The 16,152-nt window shown below is 33.7% G+C and overlaps 1 protein-coding gene and 1 long non-coding RNA gene across 6 annotated transcripts in view; one reads left to right on the top strand and one right to left on the bottom strand.

Annotated features, from left to right (window-relative positions):
- Nucleotides 1-8,341, top strand: part of LOC309647089 — a 33,807-nt gene extending 25,466 nt beyond the window's left edge. The window contains exons 1-2 of the long non-coding RNA XR_014255784.1: nt 1-2,735; nt 4,328-8,341. The exon at nt 1-2,735 is cut by the window's left edge and continues 25,466 nt beyond it. This is a non-coding gene — a long non-coding RNA (uncharacterized lncRNA). The remainder of the gene's footprint in view (nt 2,736-4,327) is intronic.
- MMP16 (matrix metallopeptidase 16) overlaps nt 1-16,152 on the bottom strand; it is a 352,530-nt gene that overhangs the window by 147,836 nt on the left and 188,542 nt on the right. The gene's annotated exons all lie outside the window — the stretch shown is intronic.

The following is a 16,152-nucleotide window of genomic DNA, read 5'->3' on the forward strand; positions in this document are numbered from 1 at the left end:
AAGCCAAATAGAGGGAGCCCCCTAATTCTTCCTCATGAAATAAGGGAGTTTTGCTCTCTCCCACTTCCTGAAAATGACGAAGTGGGAGAAAATCAGGTAAACTGCCAATATCCTTTCTATTTAAAGGTCTTTTACAAATTAATGAAATAATTCAGTAGAATGGTCCAATCAGAATCAAGGTGAGAAATAGCTAATGAACATTCACAAAACACATACAGTTGAATAATATGTACAAAAATATGTGCCATCTAGTATTAACAAAAATTATAAATGCATGACATTACATTTTTACCTATTCAAATTGGTCAAGGTGAGAAATTAGGTGTTACTAGAGTTAAACTCAGGTGGGTAGCTTTGGGTGGTTTAAATTGCATGTTGTTCAGCTATCCTATACGGGTAGATGACCTGCATCCCCACTCACAAACTATGACCTTGGACTCAGTACTTAACACTTTGCACTTTACTTTCGTCATCTGTAATTTTTGGATAATAACAGACTATACATAATAGAGTTGCAATGAAATGAAAATTAAATGAAAATTCATCTATGGAATCTAACAGTGCTTAAAGTCCAGTATATAGTATTATTTTATTTTTATTATCTTTATCATTATATCATATTTATTGTTATGCTCATGGTCAATAAAGTGTATACTCTTATATACTGCTGGTAGTAGTGTTAAATGGTTCTTCATTTTTGAAAAATAACATAATAACAGATATAAACCCCCAGGGTCCTGAATAGAAATGGACAGAACAGTCAACTTGAGGGAAGGGTATGATGATAATGATCTCCTTCCTGCTGTCATTGCCCCAACCCCACCACCTTGAACTGAAGAGATAACGTTTAGGAAAGAATATGGTCAGGGTTGAAAATAAATCAGGGTGAGTCAGGTTAGTTTGACTTAAATAATATGAGTTGATAATAAACCCAGGTAATGGGAACTATTTCCCAATGCTTCTTCAATGATTCTTTTACTTTCTCCTGGTGACTTGCACCAGCTGACCTCAGGATAAAGTGTGAAGTGTTCTACTTGAAGTTATCTTATTACCTGATTAAAATGATTATTTTACATATGTTGAGAAGATAAAAAATATGATCTATTGTGTCTGGAAATGCATGTTGTAAGATATCTCTGGTTTGGTTTCATTTATTATGTAAGAATTCATTATGTTCTTAAGATACTAAAGTAAATGTGCTGTATATATTTGTGGACCGCAAATTTACAAATAGAAGAGTTAATGATTAAGACAAAGTTTGGTAGTCTGATTAGATAAAGGCTGGGTCTTGAGGGCTGAGTAGAATTTTATGATGGAAGGGGTGATGGGCATAAAACACATCCATTTTTTCCCAAAGGCAGGAATTCATAAGGAAACAATGAGTAAAAGTCAAAAAAGAGGCAGAAAAGATCTGTGAATATAATTACATAAACTGATTTCAATTTAAGATGCATGGTTATCTGTTAAGGCCAGGGAATTAAGCTGAAAGTTTAGGTAAATTTAAAAGTTTAAATTGCAACTAATTTATTTTTTCTGGATCTCCTTGCTGAGAAATAAACTGCAAAACAGAAATGAACATTACCCCAGCATGTTTCTATTAGGTAAAAAACATTAATACCACTCATCCAGCTAAAATTTTTGTAGATTCATTCCCACAAAAAGGACTCTAAATGAAAAGTTTCATTAGGTAAAAAACTTTTATTTTAAGCCAGGGCTTTTTGTCACTGGTTTAATACGTAAACATAAAAATGTGTTTAATATACCATAAAATATATATTTTGTTGTTAGTAAAATGTTCTAAATCATAGGTGTGTTCATTTTATTCTCTTGTTAAATCTAGTTTGGTGGATTCCAATGGGCCATAATAGAAATCGATTTCATCAACCTGTCACTAAATAATTTCAACAAATTAAATAAAACTGAACTTCATAGTTTTAGCTTATTACTAATGGTCACATTTAATTATCCCATTTTCTAGACCAGGGGTTTCAACTGAGGAATATTTTGCACTCCCCTTCCCCTAGTGGACAGTTGGGAAAGACTGGAGACAGTTTTGGCTGGAAGACAATTTTGGTTATTTACAATTGAGGTTGCTACTAGCATCTATGGATAGAGGCCAGGGATAATGCAATTAATATATAGGAAACTCCTCCCTGCTCCCCAAAATAATGGGTCCCAAAATTTCAATAGTGCTGAGGTTGAGAAATCCTGTTCTAGACCAACATGTCCTAATTATTTTACACTCTATGATTTTTTCCACATAGTTTCTTTGTCTTAATATTTTCTTCTTTCCATTTCTCTGTCAAAATTATAATTTTCCCTTATTTCTCAATTCAAACACATTTTTTTGCAGGAAAAGTTCTATTCAATGTTACTGGTATATTTGATTAGGATCAATAGTATTTTGGGGTTCTGTACTCTTAGCAAGACCCTTTCTAATAATATAATTCTGATTATGCAATATTTGATACAAGTAAAACAATATCCTTAACATATATGTAAATTATGAAGCATAGCATAATAATATAAACGTGAAAATCCATCATCCCAACTTAAAAATAAATTATTGCCAACTCCTTTACATCTACTTATGTCTTATCCATATTTCATTCCTCTACTTCCCTTAGAATTAATCGCTATTCTTAAAATTGTGATATCTTTCCCTTGCTTTGAAAAGCAATATATATGCCTGTGTCTGGTTTTGCTTCTTTATTTTTTTAAACAGCTTTATTGCAGTATAATTGTGTTACAATATTGTGTTAATTTCAGCTATATAACAAAGTGAATAAGCTACATGTATACATATATCCCGATATCCCCTCCCTCTTGTGTCTCCCTCCCACCACCCTATCCCACACCTCTGGGTGGTCACAAAGCACCAAGCTGATCTCCCTGTGCAATGCAGCTGCTTCCCATTAGCTATCTATTTTACATTTGGTAGTGTATATCTGTCAGTGCTACTCATTAACTTCGTCCCAGCTTAACCTTCCCCCTCCCCATATCCTCAAGTCCATTCTCTACCTCTGTGCCTTTATTCCTGTCCTACCCCTAGATTCGTCAGAACCGTTTTTTTTTTTTTTTTTACATTCCATTTATATGTGTTAGCATATGGTATTTGTTTTTCTCTTTCTGACTTACTTCACTCTGTATGACAGATTCTAGGTCCATCCACCTCACTACAAATAACTCAATTCGTTTCTTTTCATGGCTGAGTAATATTCCATTGTATATATGTGCCACATCTTCTTTATCCATTCATCTGTCGATGGACACTTAGGTTGCTTCCATGTCCTGCTTATTGTAAATAGATCTGTGATGAAGATTGTGGTACATGACTCTTTTGAATTATGGTTTTCTCAGGGTGTATGCCCAGTAGTGGGATTTCTGGGTCATATGGTGGTTCTATTTTTAGTTTTTTAAGAAACCTCCATACTCTTCTCCATAGTGGTTGTATGAATTTACATTCCCACCAACAGTGTCAGAGGGTTCCCTTTTCTCCACACCCTCTCCAGCATTTATTGTTTGTAGATATCTTGAAGATGGCCATTCTAACCGGTGTGAGTTGATACCTCATTGTAGTTTTGATTTGCATTTTTCTAATGATTAGTGATGTTGAGCATCCTTTCATGTGTTTGTTGGCAATCTGTATATCTTCTTCAGAGAAATGTCTATTTAGGTCTTCTGCCCATTTTTGGATTGGGTTGTTTGTTTTTTTGATATTGAGCTGCGTGAGCTGCTTGTAAATTTTGGAGATTAATCCTTTGTCAGTTGCTTCATTTGCAAATATTTTCTCCCATTCTGAGGGTTGTCTTTTCATCTTGTTTATGGTTTTCTTTGCTGTGCAAAAACGTTTAAGTTCCATTAGGTCCCATTTTTTTTTTCCATTTCTCTAGGAGGTGGGTCAAAAAGAATCTTGCTGCAATTTATGTCATAGAGTGTTCTGCCTATCTTTTCCTCTAAGAGTTTGATAGTGTCTGGCCTGACATTTAGGTATTTAATCCATTTTGAGTTTATTTTTGTATACGGTTTTAGGGAGTGTACTAATTTCATTCTTTTACATGTAGCTGTCCAGTTTTCCCAGTGCCACTTATTGAAGAGGCTGTCTTTTCTCCATTATATATCCTTGCCTCCTTTATCAAAGATAAGGTGACCATATGCGTGTGGGTTTATCTCTGGGTTTTCTATCCTGTTCCATTGATCTATATTTCTGTTTTAGTGCCAATACCATTCTGTGTTGATTACTGTAGCTTTGTAATATAGTCTGAAGCCAGGAATCCTGATTCCTCCAGCTCAGTTTTTCTTTCTCAAGGTTGCTTTGGCTATTCAGGGTCTTTTGTGTTTCCACACAAATTGTGAAATGTTTTGTTCTAGTTCTGTGAGAAATGCCATTGGAAATTTGATACAGATTGCATTGAATCTGTAGATTGCTTTTAGTAGTATGGTTATTTTCACAATGTTGATTCTTCCAATCCAAGAACATGGTATATCTCTCCATCTGTTTGTATCATCTTTAATTTCTTTCATCAGTGTCTTATAGTTTTCTGCATACAGGTCTTTTGTCTCCTTAGGTAGGTTTATTCCTAGGTATTTTATCCTTTTTGTTGCAATGGCAGGTGGGAGTGTTTCCTTAATCTCTCTATCAAGTTTTTCATCATTAGTGTATAGGAATGCAAGAGATTTCTGTGCATTAATTTTGTATCTTGCTACTTAACAAAATTCATTTATTAGCTCTAGGAATTTTCTGGTAGCATCTTTAGGACTCTCTATGTATAGTATCATGTCATCTGCAAACAGTGACAGTTTTACTTCTTCTTTTCTGACTTAGATTCCTTTTATTTCTTTTTCTTCTCTGATTACTGTGGCTAAAACTTCCAAATCTATGTTGAATAATAATGGTGAGCATGGGCACCCTTGTCTTTTTCCTGATCTTAGAGGAAATTATGTCAGTTTTGCACCACTGAGAACAATGTTGGCTGGGGGTGTCATATATGGCCTTTATTATGTTGAGGTAGGTTCCCTCTATGTCTACTCTCTGGAGAGTTTATCATAAATGGTTGTTGAATTTTGTCAAAAGCTTTTTCGGCATCTATTGAGATTATCATATGGTTTTTATTCCTTAATGTGTTAATGTGGTGTATCACATTGATTGATTTGCGTATATTGAAGAATCCTTGCATTCCTGGGATAAACCCCACTTGATCATGGTATAAGATCCTTTTTATGTGCTGTTGAATTCTGTTTGCTAGTATTTTTTTGAGGATTTCAGCATCTATGTTCATGAGTGTTATTGGCTTGTAGTTTTCTTTTTTTGTGTGACATCTTTGTCTGGTTTTGGTATCAGGATGATGGTGGCCTCTTAGAATGAGTTTGGGCATGTTTCTCCCTCTGTTATATTTTGGAAGAGTTTGAGAAGGATGGGTGTTACCTGATCTCTAAAGGTCTGATAGAATTCACCTGTGAAGCCATCTGGTCCTGGGCTTTTGTTTGTTGGAAGATTTTTAATCACAGTTTCAATTTCAGTGCCTGTAATTGGTCTGTTTATATTTTCTATTTCTTCCTGGTTCAGTCTCAGATGGTTGTGCTTTGCTAAGAATTTGTCCATTTCTTCCAGGTTGTCCATTTTATTGGCATATAGTTGCTTAGTCTCAGTTGTTACCTCTCCTTTTCATTTCTAATTCTGTTGATTTGAGTCTTCTCCCTTTTTTTCTTGATGAGTCTGGCTAATGGTTTATCAATTTTGTTTATCTTCTCAAAGAACCAGGTTTTAGTTGTATTGATCTTTGCTATTGTTTTCTTCATTTCTTTTTCATTTATTTCTGATCTGATCTTTATGATTTCTTTCCTTCTGCTAACTTTGTTTTTTGTTGTCGTTCTTCTTCTTCTTTCTCTAATTGCTTTAAGTGTAATATTTGGTTCTTTGAAATTTTTCCGGTTTCTTTTTTTTTGTTTGTTTGCTAGCTTCCATGTGATTTTAATTAATTAATTTATTTATTTATTTTTGCTGTGTTGGGTCTTCGTTTCTGTGTGAGGGCTTTCTCTAGTTGTGGCAAGTGGGGGCCACTCTTCATCGCGGTGCGTGGGCCTCTCACTATCGTGGCCTCTCTTGCCGCGGAGCGCAGGCTGCAGACGTGCAGGCTCAGTAGCTGTGGCTCACGGGCCCAGCCGCTCCGCGGAATGTGGGACCTTCCCAGACCAGGGCTCGAACCCGTGTCCCCTGCATTGGCAGGCAGATTCTCAACCACTGCGCCACCAGGAAAGCCCCTCTTGTTTCTTAAGGTACAATTGTATTTCTATAAACTTCCCTCTAGAACTGCTTTTGCTGTGTCCCATAGGTTTTGGGTCATCGTGTTTTCATTGTCATTTGTTTCTAGGTATTTTTTGACTTCTTCTTTGATTTCTTCAGTGATCTCTTGGTTATTAAGTATTGTATTGTTTAGCTTCCATGTGTTTGTATATTTTACAGTTTTTTTCTTGTAATTGATACTTAGTCTTATAGCACTGTGGTTGGAAAAGATACTTGATACAATTTCAATTTTCTTCAGTTTACCAAGGCTTGATTCATGACCCAAGATATGATCTGTCCTGGGGAATGTGCCATGAGCACTTGAGAAGAAAGTGTATTCTGTTTTTTTGGATGGAATGTCCTATAAATATCAATTAAGTCCATCTTGTTTAATATGTCATTTAAAGCTTAGGTATCCTTATTTATTTTCATTTTGGATGATATGTCCATTGGTGAAAGTGGGGTGTTGGAGTCCCTTACTATTATTGTGTTACTGTCAATTTCCCTCTTTATGGCTGTTAGCATTTGCCTTATGTATTGAAGTGCTACTATATTGGTTGCATAAATGCTTTTAATTGTTATATCTTCTTCTTGGATTGACCCCTTGATCATTATGTAGTGTCCTTCTTTGTCTCTTGTAAGAGTCTTTATTTTAAAGTCTATTTTGTCTGATATGAGAATTGCCACTCCAGTTCTCTTTTCATTTCCACTTGCATGGGATATCTTTTTCCATCCCCTCACTTTCAATCTGTATGTGTCCCTAGGTCTGGAGTGGGTCTCTTGTAGACACCATATATATGGGTTTTGTTTTTGTATCCATTCAGCCAGTCTATGTCTTTTGGTTGGAGCATTTAACCCATTTATATTTAAGGTAATTATCGATATGTATGTTCCTATTATCATTTTCTTGTTTTATTTTTGTTATTGTAAGTCTTTTCCTTTTCTTGTGTTTCCTGCCTAGAGAAGTTCCTTTAGCATTTGTTGTAAAGCTGGTTTGGTGGTGATGAATTCTCTTAACTTTTGCTTGTCTTTAAAGTTTTAATTTCTCCTTCGAATCTGAATGAAATCCTTGCTGAGTAGAATAATCTTGGTTGTAGGTTTTTCCTTTCATCACTTTAAATATGTCCTGCCACTCCCTTCTTGTTTGCAGAGTTTCTACTGAAAGATCAGCTGTTAACCTTATGTGGATTCCCTTGTATGTTATTTGTTGCTTTCCCTTGCTGTTTTTAATATTTTTTCTTTGTTTTTAATTTTTGATAGTTTGATTAATGTGTCTTAGCATGTTTCTCCTTGGATTTATCCTGTATGGGACTCTCTGCATTTCCTGGACTTGACTGACTATTTCTTTTCCCATGTTAGGGAAGTTTTCAACTATTATCTCTTTAAATATTTTCTCAGAGCTTTTCTTTTTGTCTTCTTCTTCTGGGACCCCTATACTTCGAATATTGGTGCATCTAATATTGTCCCAGAGGTCTCTGAGACTGTCCTCAATTCTTTTCATTCTTTTCTCTTTATTCTGCTCTGCAGTATTTATTTCCACTATATTATCTTCCAGGTCACTTATCTGTTCTTCTGCCTCAGTTATTCTGCTATTGATTCCTTCTAGAGAATTTTTAATTTCATTTATTGTGTTGTTTATCATTGTTTGTTTGCTCTTTAGTTCTTCTAGGTCCTTGTTAAATGTTTCTTTTATTTTCTCCATTCTATATCCAAGATTTTGGGTCATCTTTACTATCATTACTGTGAATTTATTTTTGGGTAGACTGCCTATTTCCTCTTCATTTGTTTGGGCTGGTGGGTTTTTACCTTGCTCCTTCATCTGCTGCATATTTCTCTGTCTTCTCATTTTGTTTAACTTGCTGCGTTGGGGTCTCCTTTTTAACACTGTGTTGGGGTCTCCTTTTTGCAGGTTCGTAGTTCCTGTTTTGGTGTCTATGCATATTTTGGAAGTTATGCGCTGCTTAAAGTTTTTTTTTTTAATTTATATTTATTATTTATTTATTTATTTATTTATTTATTTTTTATTGTTTGTTGTTCACAGTTTATTATGCTTGTTTACCAGAATATAAGATTAATTCCTTAACCTTATTGTTAAACTATATAAGAAGCTTAGAGTATTTCAATATTGATCTCTCCTTCCCTGGTTTTCATGTAGTTATTTTTCAGTAAGCTTCTCCTGTCTCTTTTTAGTTGTACAGATTACACATTACTATTATTTCATAAATGAAATATTTATTAATTTCTTTGATCAAAATTATTTATTTTATCTAAGATTGTTATAGGGTTATTTTGTCAAGTGTTAGAAAGTCTTTTAGAGTTGTTAACTGAATTGCCATTTGTCTAACTTTTTATCCTTTTAAATTTTCTATTTCATCTTAACTTCTGAAAGATAGTTTTGTTGGATAATTCTAGACCGATAGTTATTTTTCCTGAGCATTTCAAAAGATTTCATTGTTACTGGAGATCCTTATTGTCTGGGGAATTTCCTGGCTAGTTATAGGTGAAGTGTGCTTTCCATCTATATGTTTTGAAAATCTTTTCTTTGTCTTTGGTAACTCGCATTTACTCTAAAGTGTGTGTGTTTGTGTGTGTGTGTGTGTGTGTGTGTGCGTGTGTGTGAATTTATGATGTTTTGAATAAATTGGGATTCCATCTGTGGATTTACACTTTTATTTCTAGGTAATTATCAATTAGTATACCTTCAGATAGTGTTTCTTTTCTTATCTTTTTTTTTTTTTTTTTGTAATTCTCTCTTTCTGGGATTCCAATTGTATTTATATTAGATCTTTTGTTCTATTTTCCTTATCTCTTAATCTTTCTTTCGTATGCTTCATCCTTTTTACTCTCCATACTATGAGTTGTGGATTTATTTAGATCTATCTTATTATTCACTGTCTTCAGCTAATTTTAGTCTGCTGTTTAACCTACCCATTATTATTATATTTTATTCTTACTATTACATTTTTAGGTTTTATTTTTCAGCTCTTCTTCATCTTTTTAAATAATATCTTGTTTCTTGTTCATTTCTGTGATTCCGTCTCTCCTTTTTAGAGCTATCACACCCTGAAATTTTATGTATTTTAAATTTATAATTTCAGTAACTTAAATTCCTGGGGAATAATCTCTTTTTTAAAGCAGACTCTCATTCAATATGCTTGATTTCCTTTTATGTTTAGTAATCTTTACATTTACATTATATCTATCTATGAAAAAAATCTGAGAGCCTAAAGCCAGTATGTTTCTGCTAGAGAGAACATGTATTCACTTATACTGGGATCTGAGTGTGTATGTAGTGGTGGGTGATATTATGAAGCTTGGATCATATTGTCTATATCCAAGTGCTTGTATTTTAATACAGAATCTTCAGATTCACTTTGTCCCTGACCTAAACCTTGGTCTCTGCTTTTCACATGTGCAGGTTACTCAAAACTCTAGTTTCAGTTCATTGTTTTCCTGATATTTTGAAGATATTATTTGCTGAATGTGATGCCATCTACTCAGTTAAATGTATGCTTCCTTGATTAGTTATTTAGTAATAAGAAGGATCTTTGAAATATCTACTCCTCCAGAAGCATGTATTTCAAGAGTGTTCTTTTAAAACTACTATTATGATACTTCTCACAGTCAGTATTATAAATAATTGTATTATGTCTCTATCCTAGATTGTAAAAAATCTTCTTTTAAAATGGTATGGATTATTAATAGTTTTATTGGGATCTTATGTAATGCTTAGTCTTTCCCTTGGGTTCCTACTATACGAAGTAGAGGTTTCTACCATATTACTAATATCCTAATGATCAATGAAATATTTGTTGAAGGGAGAGTGTATGAAAATACAGTAATATTAGTAGACCTCTATGCTAATGTTATATTTTATATAAATGCTGAATATTTATTCCACAATTTCCTTCTACCTTTATATAATTAACAAATCACAAGAAAGTATCACTCAGAACACATATGATTTCTAAAATAAAGATCATTTATATAGAAATATTTTAAAACCACAGATGAAATTTAATATTAAAAAGAGCAAGGAAGCTTTAGAATATAGAAGAATATTATGTGTAATTTCTTCCATCATTTTTAGCAATTAGCATAGCAAAGGTTAAAAAACACACAAAATGATTAACCTTGTATTTTGGCCTCTGAGGAGAACCTGTATTTCTTTTTTCTGCCTTTTGGTTAATGGGATCTTGTTTTTACTTGTAGGATGTATTTATTTATGGATCTGATTTGGTAATTTTGCAATGAATGCAATGACTCCTTTTGAGTTGCATACTACTGTCATACTTTAAAAGACTTTTCTAATATGCATTTGCTTACTTATTTTGCTTTAATTTTTTACTCTTCCTTCTTTTGGAAGAATCTTACTTCTTACACTGGAGCTATCTATAGGTATTCTAATATCTATCCTTGAATTTCACATCATTTTATCTTATTACGTTTTCCTGAAAATGCTTACCAAGATTTTCTTCCACATGACAGATTCAGTTTTTAAAGCAATAATAGGTTTTATTTTCCTGTTCCATAGAGAGACTTTATGGGTATTTTGAGTTGTTTCCAATATTGACTTTCTGGTTCACTAGATAAAATATTTTCAGCAATCAGCTTTTCTCCTGAGTCTTCCAGTAGTTTTTTCAGTATCCTTTTAGTGGTATCATTTTTTGTTACTAACTAGGTAAACTTAAGCAAGTTACCAAACTTTCTGTGCCTCTATTTCCTTGCAAAGTGGAAATAATTACACTATCTTCCTTATAAATTTGTTGTGAGGAATAAATGAGTTAAATAGATAAGCTGAATTTTAAATAATTTCAATTAAATTTGGCTTCTATTAGTATTTATTTTTCACTGTTTTCTTCTTTATGCAACTTTGAATGAGACTGACAATAACCAGCAGAGAGAGTTTTAAAATTATTTCTTGATTTCCCTACCTTTCTTCATATTGGCCAAATAACCATTTCAATTGAAACATGGAGAAAGGCTGATATTCTATAGTCTTAGGTCAATTTCCATTGTTCAGGGCAAATGCATTTAGCATAGCTCTGCCTAACAGAGATAGAACCTTCCCCTCTTGGTCTCTTGTAGACCAACTCTTTTGTTCTCTGATGCATCCAGTCAATGGCAAAGTATAATTTCCACTGTTAATTGCAACATGGGCGATTTCTGCTACTGCTTTGCTACCTAATCAACAGACTGTGGAGGAGGTAAGTCGTGGCAATATTTGATTAAAAACAAAGAAGTGAGTTATAAATTAAATGTGAGAACAATTAGTTGATAGTTTTGTTGTGTTTAAAATATAAGGAAATTACTAAAATGGTAGAATGCCAGGTTTTGTAATGGTATGGTTGTAACACTGCAAAAAACAATTGCACAAAACTAAGGTAGAAATTCATTAATGGTCTTGATAATTTAGTCAATAAAAAAACTATCAATCAAATTATTAACTCCAACCAACTGCATTTTTTTCAAAAACTTAAGGACATTATTTTTCTATATTAATAAACTAACTAATGGTTACATTTGAAAATTGCACTTCATTGTGCTTGGTTGTCTACCTAGATTTAAGGATAGATACTCTATAAGAAGATGGATTAGAAAGATAATTCCTACACATACTATGTAAGGAGAGGAATGACAGAAGGTAAATAATGATCAATAGGTTAAAATCTGCATTAAGGCAAATTATGGTTAAGCAGCTTACCCACAGATGTAGAGTAGTATATCTAATATCAATCTAGCATTGTTTTTACCTCACAACTTATTGGTGTGGCAGACACTGACTAGTTGCTCATCAAACCTGGTCATATATCTGGAGAAAACCATAATTCAAAAAGATACATACATCCCAACATTCATTTAGGCACTATTTACAATAGCCAGGTCATGGAAGCAACCTAAATGTCCATCAACAGATGAATGGATAAAGAAGATGTGGTACATATATACAATGGAATATTACTCAGCCATAAAAAAGAACAAAATTGTGTCATGTGCAGAGACGTGGATGGACCTAGAGACTGTCATACAGAGTGAAGTCAGAAAGAGAAAAATAAATATCGTATATTAACATATATTTGTGGAATCTAGAAAAATAGTATAGATGAACTTATTTGCAAAGCAGAAATACAAACATAGACATAGAGAACAAATGTATGCATACCAAGGGGGAAGAGGGGGTGGGATGAACTGGGAGATTGGGATTGACATATATACACTACTATGTATAAAACAGATGACTAATGAGAACCTACTGTATAGCACAGGGAACTCTACTCGGTGCTCTGTGGTGACCTAAAAGGGAAGAAAATCCAAAAAAGAGGGATATATATATATATATATATATATATATATATATATATATATGGCTGATTCACTTTGCTGTACAGCAGAAACTAACGCAACAGTGTAAAGCAACTAAACGCCAATAAAATAAAATAAATAAATAAATAAAGCTTTTAAAAGATATGGTACATACATACAATGGAATATTAGCCAAAAAAAAAAAAAAAAAAAGAACGAAATAATGCCATTTGCAGCAACATGGATGGACCTAGAGATTGTCATACTGAATGAAGTAAGTCAGACAAAGACAAATATCATATGATATCGCTTATATGTGGAATCTAAAAAAAGGGTACAAATGAACTTATCTATGAAACAAATAGAGTTACAGATGTAGAAAACAAACTTATGGTCACCAGGGGGTAAGTGGGGGGAGGGATAAATTGGGAGATTGGGACTGACGTATGCACACTACTATATATAAAATAGATAGCTAATAAGGACTTACAGTATAGAACAGGGAACTCTACTTAATACTCTGTAATAGCCTATACGGGAAAAGAATCTAAAAAAGAGTGAATATATGTATACGTTTAACTGATTCACTTTGTTGCACACCTGAAACTAACACAACATTATAAATCAACTATACTGCAATAAAAAAAAATAAGCCTTCTCTAGCTTTCTTTATGATTAGATGTGGCCATATGATTGAATTCTAGTTAGTGGAACTTGGGGAGGAATAATATTTACTGCTTGCAGGTCTGGCACATAAGCAAATGAGCAAAACTACCTTGGTTCGCTCAGCTGCTGTCTGGATATTTATGCCTGAGGAAACTCTGAAAATCATGTCTTGATGATGGCTGAGCCTCTATTTTTCTGGGTCTCTGGCTGAGTGAGTGGACAGTCCCTCTGCCCCACCACATGAGCAAGAAATAAAATTCTATTGTGTTAAGCCATTGAAATGTCTGGCTCTGTTTCTGCTCTATGTTACATGTATTTTAATGTTCATGATCCATCTATATACTTTAATAAAACTGATATAATGAAATAATATTTTGAGTGTGATGACATCAATTCATCTGCTATTCTCTAATTGGACACAAAGATCTAAAAATAAATAACCAAGTAGAGACTGCATAGTAATCATATGAACCAACATAATTGAGAGTTTTTGAAAAAGTAAAGACTATCAAATTTTAGGTCACCAGCCTAGTGAAATGAAATAAACTCAGTGAAATGAAGTTTATTCCAGGAAGGAAGGAAGGAAGGAAGGTTTTTAAAAACAAACAAAAAACCTCTATCATAGTTTTCAAATCCAAATTACTTTAGAAAGTTTTGGTAAAGCATCATAAGGTAATAACTGTGTGGCAGACAGCTAATATTTTTACAATGTAAAATCTCAATAAATACTCTGGTTTTAAGGATGGGTTAAAGTCCTTGACTGCCCAGTCATATCAAGTTCTTCCCGTATTTTCAAAAAGTGCAAGACAGATTGATACAGACAATATTCCCACAGACTGCAGCACTTCTAGGACTCTTGGTAATATCTGTTTGGCAACTAACCCTTCCTGTTCTCAAAGATCAAAGTCCAAAACGTGCAGGCATCTGAAAAATATTATATAGCAGATACAGCTGCAAAATGAGCATAAAAATTGGGGAGGTGACAGACAGCTTGCTAAGGCCTAGGTTTGCCTCTTGGTAAACTTGTATTTGCACACCAATGACAAAATCTCTCTTACAGAAAGTTAACTCTCCCTGGTTTGCATAAATCATGTCCATTGACTCAAGCATTATATCATGAAGATATTTAATTTAAACTTGGTCTATTCAAAGAATTTGTGGGCTTGAATGTAGAATTTGACCGTTTCACATTTAATGATTATATTAGTTTGTATTCTCCAGAGAAATACAATCAGTAGGATATATATGGCTATATTAGAGTAGATTTATTATAGGAATTGGCTCATGAGGTTATGGAGGCTAAGAAGTACCGCTATCTGCTGTCAGTAAATTGAAGAACCAGGAAACCTGATGGTTTATGCAGTTTGAGTCCAAAGGCCCAAGAACCAGGAGTTCTGAAGTACAATGTCAGGGAAAGATGCAGGTGTCATATCAAGAAGGGAGACAGAATTCACCCTTTCTCTTTTGTTCTATACTGGCCCTCAATGAATTGGATCATGCCTGCCCACATGGGTGAAGGAAGATCTACTTTACTCAGTCTACCAAATCAAATGCTAATCTCTCCCAGAAACACCCCACAGGCAAATCCAGAAATAATATTTTACCAGCTATCTGGGCATCCCTTAGACCAATCAACTTGACACATAAAATTAACTATCATAATGATGCGATAGATTTAAGGATTTTGATGTCTCATGAAATTTTCATCATCATCGCTCTCTCCTTAGTTTTTGGATAGACTGCCACAACAGCTCTGAGCACCCCATGATCACCTTCTGACTTTAGGCAGTGACCTTTACAACAACAAACAGAGGCAAGGCAAGGCATTCTTTTTGTTAATAGAATAGTTAATAGAACTACATAGCAAAATAAGATATGCATCTGGATATTTCTCTTGTCATAGTTTTATATATTATGTTAATAGATAACTTTTTGCTTGGCAATTATCAATTTGGAATCCTCTGACTGTGGTAGATTACTTGTCTAATTAGAAAGAATCTTTGTGGTAAGTTCGTGTTTACATTGACATTACCATTTAAACTTTATACAGTAGCCAAGGAAACAATATGATAATCATGCTCAAAATGAATCTTAACATTTTGCTAGATTTAAATTTTCTAACACACATTCGGGCAATGTATACTTTTCAAAAACCATATCACAGTAACATTTTCTGTTTAGAATTACTATGCAGATGTTTTGCTTATCCACTCCTTAAAGGAAAAAAAAAAAAACATCTTGGAGCAAAAATGGCATTCTATTTACTAAGGGTGTGTGTGTTTGTGTGTGTGTGTGTGTGTGGTGTACTTATTTATTTTAATGTAAGTATTGTGTAATCTTCTTAATGAGCATTAGCTTAAGCTTTCAAAAGGTATCATGACTATAAGCAAATTGATAGGAAAGTGGATAACAATGAATTAAGGATTACTGGCAGACTAAGACACTGTTTTATCTCTTTTGAGGTAGACAGAATTCAAATTGCCTTCATTAGGTGAGCAATATGATGTGGAAAATGAGCTGGGTACTTATCAAGAGGCTCTGTCATTTGCATTTTTGCTAAACTTTCAAGCTTCTCTGTTTTCTAGATGCTTAAGAGTTCTGAGTAGGACAGAAAGAAAAATTTTCAGGGAAGTAAGCCAAGGGGCATTGGAGGACTAGATTAAAGAAACAAAAAGGTTTATCAGTGAAGGTGTCAGAATTGTGCCTGTATATTTGTGATACAAAAAGACAGTCTTACAGAAAGGATCTAGGATGTACAAATGCATTAATTCTCCACACATTCAACAGTACCACAACAAAGCTAGAGGCTTTTCCTTTGATAAACGATCAGTACTTCATATGACATTACCATAGCTGTCCTGTTGCTAGTTAAAAGTCTGAATTTCAATTAAGCAATAAAT

The sequence above is a fragment of the Balaenoptera physalus genome (genome assembly GCF_965194825.1).
Source record: "Balaenoptera physalus genome assembly, chromosome: 17".
Classification (NCBI taxonomy): Eukaryota; Metazoa; Chordata; class Mammalia; order Artiodactyla; family Balaenopteridae; genus Balaenoptera; species Balaenoptera physalus.